This window comes from Eublepharis macularius, chromosome 2, assembly GCF_028583425.1.
Source record: "Eublepharis macularius isolate TG4126 chromosome 2, MPM_Emac_v1.0, whole genome shotgun sequence".
Classification (NCBI taxonomy): Eukaryota; Metazoa; Chordata; class Lepidosauria; order Squamata; family Eublepharidae; genus Eublepharis; species Eublepharis macularius.
The window spans coordinates 13,740,101-13,757,361 of NC_072791.1; the positions used below are offsets into that span (position 1 = coordinate 13,740,101).

General features: G+C 43.2%; 1 pseudogene; it reads right to left on the minus strand.

The window, feature by feature from the left end:
* Positions 1–10,098: 10,098 nt before the first annotated feature.
* LOC129323700 (zinc finger protein 436-like) lies at positions 10,099–16,038 on the minus strand (annotated as a pseudogene).
* Between the last annotated feature and the right edge of the window lie 1,223 nt (positions 16,039–17,261).

Sequence of the window (17,261 nt, forward strand, 5' to 3'; positions counted from 1 at the left end):
AACCCTTCCCAACAGCATCAAGCCTGGGCCAAATACCCTTTGTGGACATGGCTGAGAGAAATCCTAAGCTCGTCTGCTCAGAAATAAGTCCCATTTTATTCAATGGGGCTTTGTCCTGGGAATTTGTTCTCAGATGTGCCACCTCTTACATAATGGAAGTATTCCGACACCAACGAAGCTGCTTAACTCATTAGTTTGCCAAAAAACACAAATGAGCACTGATGCAGTGAACTAAATTCTTCACACAATGTTCACAAAAATAATTTAGTGAATTTGAAAGTAATATACAAGAGTGAATACAACATGTGAAATTCTAAAACATCATAATCACTATAATATCATCACAATCAATCACACACAGCAAGGTGTTACAACACCGAGTAGCATGTGTATCCTCAGAAAAGGGAAGAATCCCAAGAGTTCTCTTATGAGCTGTCTTCAGTCAGTACACTGAGGATTTCCGCTGAAACCGCGGGGGCAGATGAAAAGTCCCTCCGGACAAAGTGGAAAGGAGCTGGAAGACTGGGAGGAGAATGGAATGTGCAGGTGGAGAACAGCAACCGGGAGCCCCCGAGGGGGACCTCCCCGCCCGACAAGCCTCCGGGTATCTCAAGCTTGTTTCATGAGCACTTCCTCACGGGGCGTGGTTTCTCCTACCACGATGGTATTTCTCCGACTCTCCCACAAACTCTTTCACGTGCTGAAACTCTGCGCACTTCCAGGGACCGCCTCGAACATCCTTCATCCCTCTCTTCGCATAGACCATAGGATGCCTCTCCTCTTGACCTTTCTTCTATGCTTACCATCTTACTCCTATTAGGGTGTTAATTCCCACATCATAAACTCCTGGGACCTTTAAAGCTCTCTATGTCTTAGCAACAGGGTGCACAGCGTGGCCCAAATAGCCACGGAGAACAGCTCTTCACCCCCAATGGTTCCCTTCCCTCTTCCAGCCCCACTGCCTCATCTGATGGGGGCCACCAGCTAATGGGCTAATGTGCAAGCACGCACCACCAGCGGCAGCCAGCATCAAAGTGAAGCCAAGGACTGTTGCTGCCTGTCCCCCCTCGGCTCATCCTTGCCTCATCTGGGGCTGGTGCCCCTGGTCAAGGGGGATCACTGCGGGAGCCAGTGGGGCAAAAACAAGCCAAGAGAGACAGGCAGGCAGCAGCTGCAGCACCAAGCTTTTCTGCACCACTATACCACGGGCAGATTCTTGCCTAGCCAGCCTTATGGGTCCTCCTGGCTTCCTGGACACTGGCAGGAGGAAAAGAGCACTCAGGAGTTGTTCCACAGGCTTCCATCCCGATGGAAATATTCCCCGGGAGGCCATAAGAGCAAACCTGCTCCTACTTGGAGGCCCCTTATCTATTATATTCTAGAATAGAACATTTGCTGCTCCACCATCCTCAGCCTCCCCAGTCTTAGCATTGCCAACTTCTGCTTGGGAAATGCCTGGAGATTTGGGGGTGGAACCTGTGAAGGGTATGGTTTAGAAAGAGAAGGAACCTAATTTCCAAAATATTGTTCTCCGGTGTCTTGAATATTTCCTGCTGTTTTTTTGTGGTACTAGCATTTATTTGGTGCCCGTTTCAACCTGTTCCAGGAGCAAGAGCGGAGCCCCAGGGAAGGGGTTAATAATAATATATTTCCATGTATTCATTTCTAAAGTCTTGCTCTCCGGCGTTTTTAATGCTTCCCACTTTTTTTGGGTGGTACTAGCATTTATTTAGTGCCCATTCCATCTTATTCTGTAGTACTCCGGAAGCATTTTGAGAAGAAAAGGATTAATAAAAGCATGCCAGTTCAGTGTTTTCATTTCTAAAATCTTGTTCTCCAGCATCTTCAATGCTTTCCACTGTTTTTTTGTGGTACTACTATTTATTTAGTGCTCGTTCTGGCCTGTTCCTTGATGTTCCTGGAGCATTTGGCTGGGAAAGGGTTCATACAAGCATGCTAATTCAGTGCTTTTATTTCAACTCTTGTTCTACAGTTTCTTTAACGCTTCCCACTATTTTTTGTGGTACCAGCATTTATTTGGTGCCTTTTCCAGCCTCTTCCATAGTGTTCTAAGAGCATTTTGACAGAGAAAGGATTAATAAAGGTTTTCATTTGAGGTTTTCATCTGAGATTATTGTTTCCGGGTGTCTTTAATGCATCCAACTGTTTTTTTGCTATACCATTTGTTTTCATGCCTGTTCTGGCTTATTCCGGCTTTTATCCCGTTTGCGCAATTTGTAAGAGTGGTTCTAATTGGCATCTTCAGAGGTCCCTAAGGGGTGTGTCCAGGAGATGTGGCTACTTGGTTCTCTTCAGGAAGTGGTGCATTATGGGCCCTTTTGGCAGGCTGCTGGGAAAATAAGAATCCTTCTCCCTATAGAGATCCAGCCCTGAATGGAAGGCCACAGGAGGTCCAGAGGGGGTTCAAAACTTCCAGGTGAATACCATGAGACCCCCCACCACCCACCCACCCCATCATTTGTGCAAAGTTCGGCATTCTTGGCTCTGGAAATAGCATTGGGAGAAGAGCATAACGTTCTGCATTTCCACTTACTAATGTGGGTTTATTTAAATTGTTGCTGTGAGTTTCGGTGCAGGCCTCTGAGGAAAGGGGGAGGGCTGGATAGGTGAATGGAATGTGTTGTAGCCTAGTAGTCGGAGGGCAAATAGAAGAGGAAAAAATCCACAGGGAATACAATACTAATTTACAAAATTACAAAACTGTATTCAGAGTGCAAAGGCTACAAAATTTCATCATTGTATTCAAATAAGTAAATAACAACCTCTTGATGCAATTTTCAGGCACACACATCAACAATACAATAATCTTTTACATAATCGTACAGGGCAAGTTGCAGTAGACACACACAATTCCCAACAATCTTCTTGGAATAGTTATAACAATTCTTTCCAGGACTTCTCTCAGCAAGTGAACGGTGAAGCCCAGCCGCGAAGCAAAGCTCCAACCCACGCTCAATCTGGGGCCGGCTATCTGTGGCAGATATCAGAATCCTTCATCAGGAGCGTGTGGAACGCTTTACAGCAGAAAAGGAAATTTCCAATGTGTTTAAGTCTTACATGCCCAAAACATAGCCTTGAAAATCTCTTATGCGTGTGCTGCTTTGCAAGGGAATAGCCATTTTGTTCTCCATAGTGGTCGGAGGGAGCTGCAGTTTGAGTCAGAGAGCTGAGAGAAAATTGTGTATTCTGGTAGAAAGGCAAGCTGTTTGCAGCCCGAGACTTTCTGAGAGAGAAGAGTCAGTCTGGGCAAAGCAGGTGACCTGTACGGAAGCCTGCAAAGCCTAATTCTATGTAAGAGTGTTTATTCTGTTTGTGAAGACCTGTGTGGAAAATTCCTTTGTATCACTATGAGCCTGTGAAAATTATAATCATATTTGGAACTGCTAAGCTTAAGAATTATCCTGAAACCAATATGCTGATCAAAACTCTGCAACCATCACACTTACTTACAAATAAATTCTACTTGTGCTTATGATAAAAAAAAGTTCCTTTTTTGCCTCAAAAGCACCCTCACGTGCTGCTCATTCTGTCAAACCACCATCTCTAACCAAGCCTTCCTGTAGTACCAGTTCTAAGAGCTCTAAGGCAAAAGCCTTTTGGTAGCAGAGAAAACCTTTTGGAGAGTCTCCAATATACATGTTGCACAAACGAAACAGGGAAGGTATTCTTTATTAGCCTGTTCGTTATTAGCCTGTGATTTCCTGTGGATGCTGAACCAGTTCCTTTTTAAAAGTTAATTCATTAATGGCCCAAGCAAGCCTGTTAAGCATTCTTTTTAAAATGTGTATACTCTAAAGAGTTGGTCAAGTAGGTGTGTATTGACAATTGTTCGCCACCTAGGCAGCGACAACTAACATAAACTGGTTTCAAGCATTTGATAGTATTATTGCACTGTGGCTTACTTTGCCTGGTGGTGGTTTGGATTAAAAACTATCAAACACTTCCGCAAATTTGAAATGCTATTACAAAGAAGCTCTAGGGATTACACTCTGTCTGCACAACCCAGGCAGGCCTGACCCAGCCGACATTTGCATATATTTGCCAAGAACCAAAATATAATGTACAGGCCAGAATATTCAGACCAAGAAAATGTCTGCATCAGCTATTACCAGAATTAGCCTTACCGTACCTGTTTCCACCGGCACCTCAGAAAGTTCATTCTTATGCCTTCATAGAATAAAGACCTTTCTATGGTCAAGCAAGAGACAGGCAAGGCACAAATACATGGATTGGAGACAATGGATTCCAAGGAAGGAATTCACAACTACTTACGGATTAATAAATCATTAAAACATGATTTAATGATGTGGCACCCCAGAGGAGTTTTAGTGGACCACATGTAAAAGTCATAAGGATACTGAGGCAATGGTGACACACTTCTGCTTCTCACTTCCCTTGAAAGCCCCTTGCAGGGGTCGCCATAATGCAGCTCCAAGTTGACCCTATCTACCAACGTAGTTAAGCATAATTGGCAGTTTACCCTTCACAGAGTCAGCTGTCTACTTTGCCTTCCATACTTGCGGGGAAATGAGCCTGTTAGAGAAGGCCTGGAATTGTGCAGCCTGCTCTGTTGAGGGAGATTCTGATAAATCTGGAGAGATCCTGATAAATCCATCTCTTTTCCACTGGCACAGCCAGGCCAGATGGTTTCAGTGAATGAGCAGACCTTTCCTTCGAGATACCCAGATAGGGTCATTGTAGCCTGAACTTTGACAGGGTGCTTTTAGAAAGCGTCCAGAAATGACAGCCGGTCCAGATTATGGCTCTCTGGCTGTTAGCAGGGGCAGGATGTTATCTTTACCTCACAACATTTTAATGGGCTGCTTCAAAGTTTCAAAGTCTAATTAAAAGTGGTGGATTTTATCTTTAAATTATGGAACAACAGCCTGATTCCCTTCTATGCCTACCAGCAGATCAATCTCTTTCAAAGAGGGCAGAGGGCAACCAAGATGACCAAGGGGTAGAGCATCTGCCTGTGAAGAAAGTCTGCAGAGTCTGGGACTTTGGAGTCTACAAAAAAGATGGCCAAGGGGGGCATGATAGAGATATAAAATGCACACTGTGGAGAGGGTGGACAGAGAGACAAAAGGAAACACTTCTTTACACAATGAGGGATTATGATGTGGAATTTGCTGCCTGAAGATGTAATGTTGGCCAGAGGCAGAGACCACTTTGCTTCAGCTTTGTTTCTCAATCTGCTTGGAATTATGCGTGTTTTCAAATTTCTGCAATCCAAACTCTATTTAATGAACATCCCAACTGTTCAGTGTATTGACATACATGGTGTAGTCCATGTACGTCTTAGTGATAAAAGGAGGGCTATACATGAATAAAAATATAATAAATAAGTTCCACTGATAACCTTTTTAATGCACAACCAATCATGAGTAAGGAATGTCTACAGCATCCCACTTAGCATTTTATTTCCACCACAGTCTTCACATTTTCTCAGTATAAATGTTCCTCCAGAACCCCCAATGCTTTGCAGAAGTTTCTCCTCAGACTTCAGCTCTTGCCCCCACATATCAGTGTGGGAACATGGGAAGATGTGAGGTCTTCCATATGCACTCCGAACTCCATTTTCACCATTCCTTCCATCAGATGCTCAGGGACTTCCACTTCAAGACAGGTTGGCTATTTTCATATTTACCCCATTTTTAGACAAGATAGTTGTGACAGGATTTCGTAGGATTGATGGTACTATTGTGTGTGTATATGCATGTTCATGTTATTGTATCTACCTTCATTTTTCATTGCTCTGTAAATAAACTATTTTTATTCATTTCACTGAAATTCTTTTCTAATCTCTTCGATCCAGTTAAACTCTGTCTGTTTGCATTTAGCTGTTGGCACCTTTCCCAAATCTGGGATAGTGATATAAAGAGACAGTGTTTCATAGTGGTTAGAGTGTTGGACTTCGATCTGCCATGGGCCAACTGGGCGACTTTGAGTCAGCCACAACCACTCAGCCTAACCTCACAAGGAGGGGAGACTTATGGCAGCCAGGAAGTAGGTTAAGTTAGTAAGTAAATGGGGCTGTAAAGATACTTGTATAAGTTAAAAAAATATGAAGTTGAGAAATTGCTGAAACAGCACATAAGTAATTCTAATATCGACATATTAAGCAACATAGGATCAACCATTAGGATCGTACTTACAGGAACAGTAGTAAAGTCTAGAGACACTCCCTATCCCTTTACTGATTTATCTCTTTGACAAAGCTTCCATTTATTTATTTTCAAGACAGAACCTTTATTGGCATAACCGTAACAGTGTCGAAAACAGGTGGAGCCTGTTAATTGTTAAACATTCTAAACACACTTCTCCTCTTGTATACACGGTAAAGGAAGTTTGCCACCATTTCAGTGACAAAGAGACCACACAATACCAGGAAACCACTGTAGCAAATGTAAATATATTCCTATCCACATATAAAAGTGCAAAGTGCAAAGTGCGATGTGTTCAAATATACAATACAGGAATACACAGTACAATTATATACAGCACATATATCATTCAACCAAGTCTTTACAGTCCGTATAGTTCCTTGCTTTCATTTAAAGTGCAACATGCAAAAATTTTTATACGGAAGCCCATGGAGAGAATCATGGAAGATGTTCTAACATTCCCAGTCCCAAAATTCAAGATTTGTCCAACAACGCCGACGGGGATGTGCAGGCAATTGTCATTAACCCGTTTCGTGAGAGAAAGCTCACTTCATCTTGGGCATGAAAAAATTCAGACTGGATACAAGAAAATTGTAAGAACCAAACTCATTCTCTGGGGGCTTGAGAAGAAGGTGGTGTTAACGGACCATTTCAGTGACTTCAACCTTAGTTGAGGCTAAAACACTCACTATCTTACTCTCAACAGATTTGCCCCCCAGTGATTGCAGTAGGTAATCCAAATAAAATGCACATAAATCATCATAAAATCTGCACGATAAAAGTACATAGGCTGTATCCTCGATTTCCAACATCCTTCCATTTATTACAGCCCTCCCAGCTGAGTAGAAAGCCCTCTTGAATAATTCAGTTTTGCATAGTTCGCAAAAAGCCAGGAGAGCGAGAGCTTTCCTAACCTTTTTTTAAAAAAATATAAATTTTATTAAAAGTGTTTCACGACTAATAAAAAACATCACAAAAGAAGAGGAAGAAGCTAGAAATGAAAAAAAAAGATTAAAAAGAAAAAAGAACACATCCAAAAAAGGAAATGAAAAAAAGAGCTGTGAAAATTAGGAATAAGTACCAATTTTCTCTGTGAAAAAATGTAATAATTTATGTTATATATGCTAATATAACATGTTGCACACACACATTACATATTATAACTGATTATATCTCCCTTTTCTCAAAATTATATTTCTTTTTTAAAAAATATTGTTTTCCAACACACACACACACACAAACATGAGACAGTTATCATTTTACTTGTTAATATCTGTTATCTATTTCTTTATCTCTTATAGTTCATCTTATTACATCAATTGTGAGTTCTATTATGTCATTATACAGTTAATCTTAATATCATCTTTGTGTTTACCGGTTATAGTTATTTGTCAACCATTTATAGAAGGGATCCCATGGTACAGAGAAGTCTTCTTCCATTTGCCCTTTCATTAACAATGTTAATTTATCCATTTCCGCCATCTCCATTACCTTTGTTATTAGTTCCTCTTGCTGGGGGATTCTTTGTTGTTTCCAGTAGGTTGCTAATAAGATTCTAGATTTTATTTCTTCAGCTCTTAATCTTCAATCAAAGAAATTATAAAATAATTTCTCTGTGCTGTCTGCAAAAAGTCAATAAAGAGCTTCCAGGCAACAATATACTTCTGTTGTGATTTTTCCCTAATCAGAAATGCAAGTTTAGCCATCTCTGCATTCTCCATCATCTTCTCCGGCCATTCTTCTATTGTAGGTAATATTACGGATTTCCATTTTTGAGCATATATCATTCTCGCTGCTTTTGTCATATATGAAAAAAGTGTTCCGAGTGTAGCTTCTGTTTATCCATTATTTATTTTATTTATGTCATTTATAGTCAGACTTTCTCACTGAGACTCAAAGCGGATTGCATAGTGCGAGATGAGTACAGTCAATATCAAATATATTTCCATAAACAATACCAGAGGGTAAATAAATGCAAGTTTACAAAGACATAGCATTAGCAGGAATCCAATATGGAATTAAAGAAATGTGGAAACAGAGCATAAGCAATTCTAGGACGGACATTAGAGAACACAAAACTACCCAGTAGGATCATACTTGAAGCACAGGCAGCACACAGGAGCCCTCTTATCTGAGTAAAAAAACCAGGAGGGTGGGTCTCTCCTGACCTCCTCAGGCAGGCCATTCCACAGGGTAGGAGCCATTACAGAGAATACCCGTGTCCCAGCGGGATTAGCCAGGTCAGGAAAGCCTCCGGTTTCATTTGCATATTAAAAATCTTTTGGATTATTCAATTTGAAACATTCTCATACATTTTGGACAGTTTTTCTGGTGACATATACCATCTATACATCATTTTGTAAACATTTTCTTTCAAACTTGAGCTTAATGTGAACTACACAACTTTCAGCCACGTATGTCCCCATTGCTCAAGTTTTTTAGCCCATTTTATCATACATCCTTTCACTTGCTTTTCTGTTTCCAGTCTCAACAAAAGTTTGTACCCTTTGGCTAGAACATGTCCATCATTCTTACATAGCTCTGTTTCAAATATCATCATAGAATGATTAAATCCATACATCTTTTTATCCACTTGAATTTTTCAGTTAATTGTATATAGAAAAACCATTGACAAGCATATCTTTGCGCATTCAAATCCTCTCTCGATATCATCTTCCATTCACCTTGAACAAAATCCAATATATCTTGGGGGAAACCTTTGTGGAGTGCAGTACAGTAGTCAAGTCTTGATGATACCATGGAATGGATCCTGGCAACCAGATAGGCCATGTCAAATGTAGGGGGCCATCTTCCAGGCTAGACTGAGTTTGTGGGAAGCATTTTTGGCTGCTGCCTTAACTTGCTTTTCTAGCAGTAGTGTTGGATTTTGCAAGGGTCAGAGAAACTCCATTGAAAGAGGGGAGTATAATGTCCTTCAAGATCTCTGGCTTCCCTATGAACTTCACTACCATCTTGTCTATGGTCACTTTCAATTTGTTTGCTTTCAGCCATTTGAGCACAGCTGTCAGGGAGCAAACCAAAATCTCTACTGCATTCCACAGCGATTTAGATAGCAAGATATGGAGCTGGGTGTCAACTGCATATTGATGGCATCCAATTCCATAGCTATGAATGGGTTCTCCAAAAGGCTTGAATAAGAGGTTGAATAAAATGGTGATAAGATTGGGCCCTGGAGAACTCCACAAAATTATTCCTACTCTGGAGATAGCTGGTCTCCAACAGCAACCCCTTGAGTCCGTTCCATGAGAAACAATTCAAGGTGTACCCCTTGATACCAATTCAAGGTGTACCCCTTGATACCAACATGTGCCTCAAAAAGATGGCATGGTCTACTGCAACATGGCATTTTGCCACATTTGGTGTAGTGGTTAAGATTCCCCACTCCTCCACTTGAAGCCAGCTGGGTGACCTTAGCCTAGTCACAGTTCTTTGGTACAGAGATCTGTAGCTTGGCCAATAAACAGGTGTGAGGACCCAGCACAGTAACAACCAACAAAAGGATTTATTTACAAGGAGGTCAGTTAATATCAAACAAACTAGCAAACAAGAAGCAAGGTGTATTAGCAACAATAGATGGGTGAAAGCAAAATAAACAAAAGGCCCTAGCATGACTGAACTCACTGCCCCTGTCTTCTCAACCTACCTGGATGAGGGCCTCTCCCCCTAGCAGAAACCTCCTCTTGCCTGCTCCCTGGGAGAAAAGAACACAGGCTTTTCCCCTCCCAGACTTATATAGCACTAGCCCCCTGTGTTCTGATTGACCAAAACAGCCCAGAGGCTCCTGGGAATTGTAGGAAAAGCCTACCCCCACTGCTAACAGGCTTCTGAGGCCTTGCTAGGTCTTCCTGGCACAGCCAGATCATAACACTGAGCAAAGCTCTTCCCACACTCCACACATTTGTATGATTTCTCCCCTGTGTGGATTTGTCGATGGGCAGTAAGATTTGCATTCCGAGTAAACATCTTTCCACAGTCCACACATTTATATGGTTTCTCCCATGTGGATTCGTCGATGGGCAGTAAGATGTACATTCTGAGTAAACATCTTTCCACAGTCCACACATTTGTATGGTTTCTCCCCCGTGTGTATTCGTCGATGGACAGTAAGCTGTCCACTCCGAGCAAAAGTCTTTCCACATTCCAAACATTCATAGGGCTTCTCTCCTGTGTGGATTTGATGATGGGCAGTAAGACTTTAACTCTCAGCAAAGCTCTTTCCACAGTCAACACATTTGTATGGTTTCTCCCCTGTGTGGATTCGTCGATGGACAGAAAGATTTGCATTCTGAGTAAACATCTTTCCACAGTCCACACATTTGTATGGTTTCTCCCCTGTGTGGATTCGTTGATGGGAAGTAAGCTTCAACCTCTGAGCAAAGCTCTTCCCACACTCCACACATTTATATGGTTTCTCCCCTGTGTGGATTCGTCGATGGCCAGTAAGATATGCATTCTGAGCAAAGCTCTTCCCACAGTCCACACATTTGAATGGTTTCTCCCCTGTGTGAATTCGTCGATGGACAGTAAAAGAGAAGCTTTGAGTAAAGCTCTTCCCACACTCCGCAGAGTTATATGGTTTCTCCCCTATGTAGACATTTTGATGGTAACTAAGGTTAGATCTCTGAGCAAAGCTTTTCCCACCCTCTAAACATTTATATGGTTTCTCCCCTGGGTGGATTTGTTGATGGTAATTAAGGGCAGACTTCTGAGCAAAGCTCTTCTCACACTCTAAACATGTGTATGGTTTAACCCGTGTGTGAATTCGTTGATGGACCATAAGTTGGGAGCTCTGAACAAAGTGCTTCCCACACTCCACACATTTATATGGCTTCTTCCCTGTGTGGATTCGTCGATGCTCAATAAAATGTGCATTCCGTGTAAATGTCTTCCCACAGTCCACACATTTGAATGGTTTCTCTCCTGTGTGAATTCGTTGATGGGCAGTAGGTGCTTTCTTCTGAGCCAAGCTCTTTCCACACTTCATGCGTATATACTGATTCTCCCCTGTGTGGATTCGTTGAATGGATGATTCATCCCCCCTCTTCCATTCTGTCCCTTTGCTCCTCCTCTGCTGTTCCCCCTTCAATGGGAGTTGTGGTTCTCCCTCAGGCTTTCTCTGGGGACCATCAGCCTCTGGAATAAAGAGGAGACTAGTAAGTCCTTAAAACAAAAGCAGAATCAAGGAAAAATGGCCATTAATAGCTCTGATAACAACAGAACAAGAAACCATCTGCAGGGGAGATACATCCTACCATTTATTGAGTATTGAGTGTTCATATCTGGTAAACATAGCAAAATAGAGCCGAAAGTGATCCAAGAGGTCATCTAGCCCAACTTCAAGCACAATGCAGGAAATTTACAGCTAACCCCCTCTGCTCCCTCAGTGATCCCTGCCCTATGTCCAGAGGAAGGCAAAAAACCTTCCACCGTCCCTGGCCAATCTGGTCTGGAGGGAAATTCTTTCCTGACCCCAAAATGGCTGTCAGTATTACCCTGGGAACATAAGAAATGTCCACAGGAGCAGAACACTGGCTCATTTCTTCCTAGTCTCCCTGTCACGAATGTCTCCTAAGTTCATACCGAGTCAGAGAATCACCATTGCTAACAGATAGCCATCTAGCCTCTCCTGAAAAACTTCCAAAGAAGGAGAGCCCACTACATCCCGAGGAAGCCTGTTCCACTGAGGAACTGCTCTAACAGTCAGGAACATTCTCCTACTGTTTAGCCATCAACCTTTTTGCTTTAATTTTACCAGAAATTCTTTTAAATCTTCTTATTAATCTGATTTTCTGTTCGGACTGTTGTTTATTTTGCCCATCCTTGAGGGCCCTCACAACCGCCTTTCCGCCAGCCTACCGCCTTCTGAAAGGATGTGCTCCTTGGATTTTAATAGCTGCTTGACACACAGAATTTGAGGAGGCAAAATTCTTTGTGACACTGACCAAACTTCACCTGCTAAAATCCAGGTTTTTCATGGTTTGTTCTTCAAGGCTCTGACACACCCTTTCCTGCATGGATTCACCACGCCAAAGCCTACAATTTTGTCAGTGGAATGAACACAGTGGAATGACCCCAATTCCTCCCTTTCACCTCCTCCCCACACTGGCATTCTCCTCATGCCCAACAGGAGACCAAGAAGTCCTTGGAGCATGTTAATGTCTTTTTGTATTTTGTAAAATTATGTTTGTTACTTAAAACACTGGCTTCCTTGGCTGCTCTAGATGGCTCATGAGAAGGCCTTGTTGACATCCTGTGAAGCGTTCCTCTTTGTTTGCAAACCCATATTTTAGCTTACAGACTTGAGGAATCTACTAGATATGCATTAATCCCCCCTTTGGCCTTGTGTGGAGCAGCCCCACTCACCTATTCAGACTCTCCATCTGAAGGACTCTAGAAGAGATCATCATAGAAGGAGCTATTTTTGCCTTAAGCTTCTATGAAGGAAGGGAAAGGGGACCCTTACCCAGAGAGGCCACATTCTGAAAATTCTCCTCCATGACTTCCTTGTGAAGGCTTCTTTTTTCCTGATCCAGTAAAGCCCACTCCTCCTTAGTGAAATGAACAGACACCTCCTCGAAGGTCACTGGACCCTGAAAAAAGAAAGAAAAATCCCTCTATGCTCCTAAAGAATGGAACAAATCTTCCCCTAAGGACAAGCCAAAATGACTACAATTCCTTCCTTGCAAGATTCAGAATTCCATCAGAGCTTCTCATTTTACTTCTAGTGAATGGCACAGACAACAACCAAGGGAAAGAGAACAAGGGGTCCTCTCTGGGCTGGGGAGGGGTCGGTGGTACATGGAGGCACCTGGGGTCATGATTTGGAGTTCCACCCTTACCTGCTCTGGCCACACAGAAGTTGATTTCTCTGTGCTGCAAAGGTATGGCAAAGATTTTATTGCTGGTTTCAAGGCCTCACCTGGAAAGATCAAAAGATAATTGGAAGATATTGAAATCTTTTCCTGTATTTAGCATTGCAGTTCCTTGAGTAAATTTAGCATTGAGTGGGGAAAACAGATTCTCTTGGCTCATGGTCACAACTACGCTCTCTTCCTTCCATATATTTTTAAAAATTAATCTTGCTCAGGTTGTCATAGATAAATATAGGGCTGATTCTCCAATGGTACAGAATTCACAGAATGAAGAACTCTGAAATGAAAGGTAGAAGCAGCTCTGAACCTATTGACAGAATCGCAGCTACCAAACTCAAGAATTTCTTTGCATGTGGAGAAGACAGGCAGATATGGAAAAACACTGGCTTGTTATTGGTAGAATACCACTTCCCAGTTCGCTGGGAGGGCTCCTTCTGTCCATCTCCCAGTGCAGGTCATCCACCAGGGTGATCAAGGCTGTTTCAATCCTATGACCAAGCCTGAAACCAGACTGAAAAGTAATGAAACAATCTGCCTTATCCAGGACTGCTTGAATTTGTCCAGTCGCCGCCACCTGTTCAATCACTTTACTCAAGAACGGAATATTTCAGGCTCGTCAATTGAGAAGTCCTGCCTTGTAGGCTTCTTTAGACGTGGTACAACACAGTCTGTTTCGAGGCTGGGGGGACCTCCCCCTCGCACAAGGAGGCATTTCCTCCCTTTCAGACCAAGCCAACCAGGCTCACCCTGGCAGATTGCATCAGCCAGGAAGGCCATATAAGCAAGTCATAAGCCTCAAGACCCCAAGGATCCTGTCCACATCCTCAGGCTGAATATACTGGAAAGTTCCCCAAAGAGCCCAATGAGTCTCCACCCGGCACCATCTGACCCTGTCACTGCTGATGCAGAGCCCAAGTCAGAACTGAGTCAGCGCTGAGCAGAAAGGGTCAGAGTGGGCCACTGAGGCCTCGACTTCCTCCTCCCTCCAGATCCCAATAGGCCTCTGACCACCCACATGAGCTCCGCTGGCCTACACTGAGCAGACACAAGGGTGGCTTAGAAGTGATCTTTGCTGCCATCACTTACAAGGAGTGGGCATAAAAGTGAGCTTTTGTTGTCTCTCATACAATCTCTCTTGTCTTTTCATCTCTGGAGCCCCTGAAGCAGCTGTCTCATGTTCACTAGGAGCAGACATGTCAATTCCCCAGGTCATTTTGTCATTCCAGCCAGGGTATAGACAGAAGTGCCAACTATATTGGCAGGAAAATCCCCCAGTCCTATCTGAACATCAGTTGGACCCATCAGGCTGTGGAGGCAGATCACCTTAAATGATCCCCCTCCACTGCGCAGTCCTGTCATCCTAAATCTGAGCAAGTATAACAACAACAACAACAACAACAACAACATTCTATTTATATACCATCCTTCAGGACAACTTAATGCCCACTCAGAGTGGTTTACAAAGTGTGCTATTACCCTCACAACAATCACCCTGTGAGGTGGGTGGTGCTGAGAGAGCTCTGGAAGAGCTTTGACTGATCCAAGGTCATCTAGCTGGCTTCAAGTGGAAGAGCGGGGAATCAAACCCAGTTCTCCACATTAGAGTCCCGCTGCTCTTAACAACTACACCAAACTGGTGAACTGTCCAAGAGAATGGGAGCATCTTCGGTCCCCCATCCTTCACAGCACATTCCTGCTGCCCAGAGCAAAACCCCACATCAAGAGTGTGTCCTGGGCAGGATGTGGGGCCTGTTATTACTGGAGACAGGCCCAGGGTTATCATGGAGGCCTAAAATCCTGAACTGAAGCCTCTGCAAGGAGGTTGAACTCCACCATAACAACGGTTACTATGGCATAAGATCTCCTCAAGGCTTATAGTTTTCTTCATCTTCATATCAGCCCCACACACTATCTTCCCAATTTTTAACATTAATTTACATAAGTTATCATTTTTTTGCATGTGGAACCAGCTTTGTTCTCAACATGCTAACTGATAACACCAGAGCTGAGGTGGACTGGAAATGTTTGTGTCGTATTTTCTCCATATATTTAGTAGATTCTCACTTATGACTTTATCATGGTATAAGTCTAAATCCCTATCATTTTTCTTTATTCACAACCACAAATCTACTGGCACTTTTACCAAGTAATTACCCAACTGACTAATCATATTACCCTTGCACAAATATAATACATTGTAGATAAGGTATGGCCTAAACTGCTATTCTTCCAATGAGCTTGCACTGGTTTTAAATCGATTCTAGGTTTTTGCTTCCCCCAATGGCTATTTCTAAACTGAGAAACTCACGTGAGCATCTTTCCCATACTAGCTGGAGGTTGGGGGAATAAAAGCAGCCCACCAAAACCACTGAGTGGGTAGGACAGCACTTTGAATCTTACCCAGAAAAGCTGCTCTGAGGCAAAAGTTGATCCTTTCCTGCACCTGAAAGAGAAGTGGGGATCTTGAAAGGGAACAGTTTTAAGAAGGGGGGGTTTAAAAAGTTGGGGCCATTTATATGGATTTTAAGGCATCACTCACTGATCATATCCAGTGCCCCACATATTACCTAGAGGAATCCCTCTTACCTCCTGGCCTCGATTCTTGTCACCTGCGTGGCTCAGGAGGAACCCTTCTGCCAGGGCCACCGCCTGGGAACTGGTCTCCGGTCCACATTCCCTGACCCAGCTCTCCATCTCTGGGGGCAGGATGGCCAGGAACTGCTCCAGGATCACCAGGTCCAGGATCTCCTTCTTGCTGTGCCTTTGTGGCTTCAGCCACTGGAGGCAAAGGTGGTGGAGTTGGCTGCAGACCTTTCGGGGCCCTTCAGCCTCCTGGTAACGGAAGTGCTGGAATTGCTGGCACTGTATGTCTGAAGGGGGAAAATCCTCTCCCAGGTTCTTCTGCAAGGTTCCTTCCCACAGTCCCCTTCTGCTCCCAGCCTCCATGGTAACAGGGCCTTTTCTTTCTTCTGGACCGACCGAGTCCAGCTCTCCCCTCATCTTCCCTTCCTCTTCAAACAGCTTCCACCTGGACCAGTGGATTGCCTTCCTCCTCTGCCAGATTCTTCTATCAAGGCAGCTGCTGGATCATTGACCTCCTGTAAAGAGAAGTCTCATATGGGCACCCGCATGTAAAGAGGTGACCCATGACGCACGAAAGTCATAGAATAAACCAGAATCAAGGATGTTTGAAAATTAAAAAATGGATGGAGCAAGTGAAGAGGAACTTCCACACAGCAAGCAGAAAGGCTCCACTCTGCTTAACAACAGCATCTTATATACTAAAAGGCAAGTGGCCCTCATCTGAGGATACTTAAATCCAGAGACTGGAGTCATGAACTGACAAGACAGATCTTCCTACAAACCTGAAAAATGTGATTGTTTGCAAATCTAGAAAAAAATCTAGAAATCTGAAATCTAGAAAAAAATGAAACAATAAAAATGGGAGGTTTAAAAAAACTCAAAATGATAAAAGGAGTGCCTATAGCTTTAACCAGATGTCCTCAGTGGCTGTTGCTGAGCAACCATGACAGGTCACCCAGTATTCCAGGCTTAGTTTCTGTCTGTAAAATGAAGGTAGAAGGGACCTCTTTCTGGGGTTGTTTTGGCCTCTCACCTCTCCACCTGATACCACATAATGTGCTTTACTTAGCCCAATCTGGCTGCTTGCTCCTGCTCTAAAACAGCCCCCTCCTCCAAAAGCCAGTGTAGTGTATTGGTCAGAGTTTCAGAATAGGATCTCAGAGACCCAGGTTCAAATCACCACTCTACTTTGGAAGCTCACTGGATCACATCCAGTCACACACTATACCCTAACCTACCTTGCAAGGTTGTTGTAATGTTAATATAGAAGCAAGGAGAATGATGTCAACTGCTTTGGGCTCCCATTGTGGAGAAACACAATAAATAAATAATAAATATAATAAAATATATAGATAGAGATGAATATGTAGATAAATATGAGGAGGCAGATAAAATGTAAGGTGTTTAGTGGGTATGAAGGAGAGAAGGACGTAGGGAAAGGTGAGCACATGAAGGCTGCCAGGAGGAGGGAAAGAGGAAATAGTCAGGATGGGAATAGAAGGAAACATGAAAGGGGAAAGGGGAAGAGGGGGGCAGAGAAAGGAAGGAGCGAAGGAAGCCGGAAAGGCAGAGAAGCTTTGGGGGGCAAAGAAGGGAA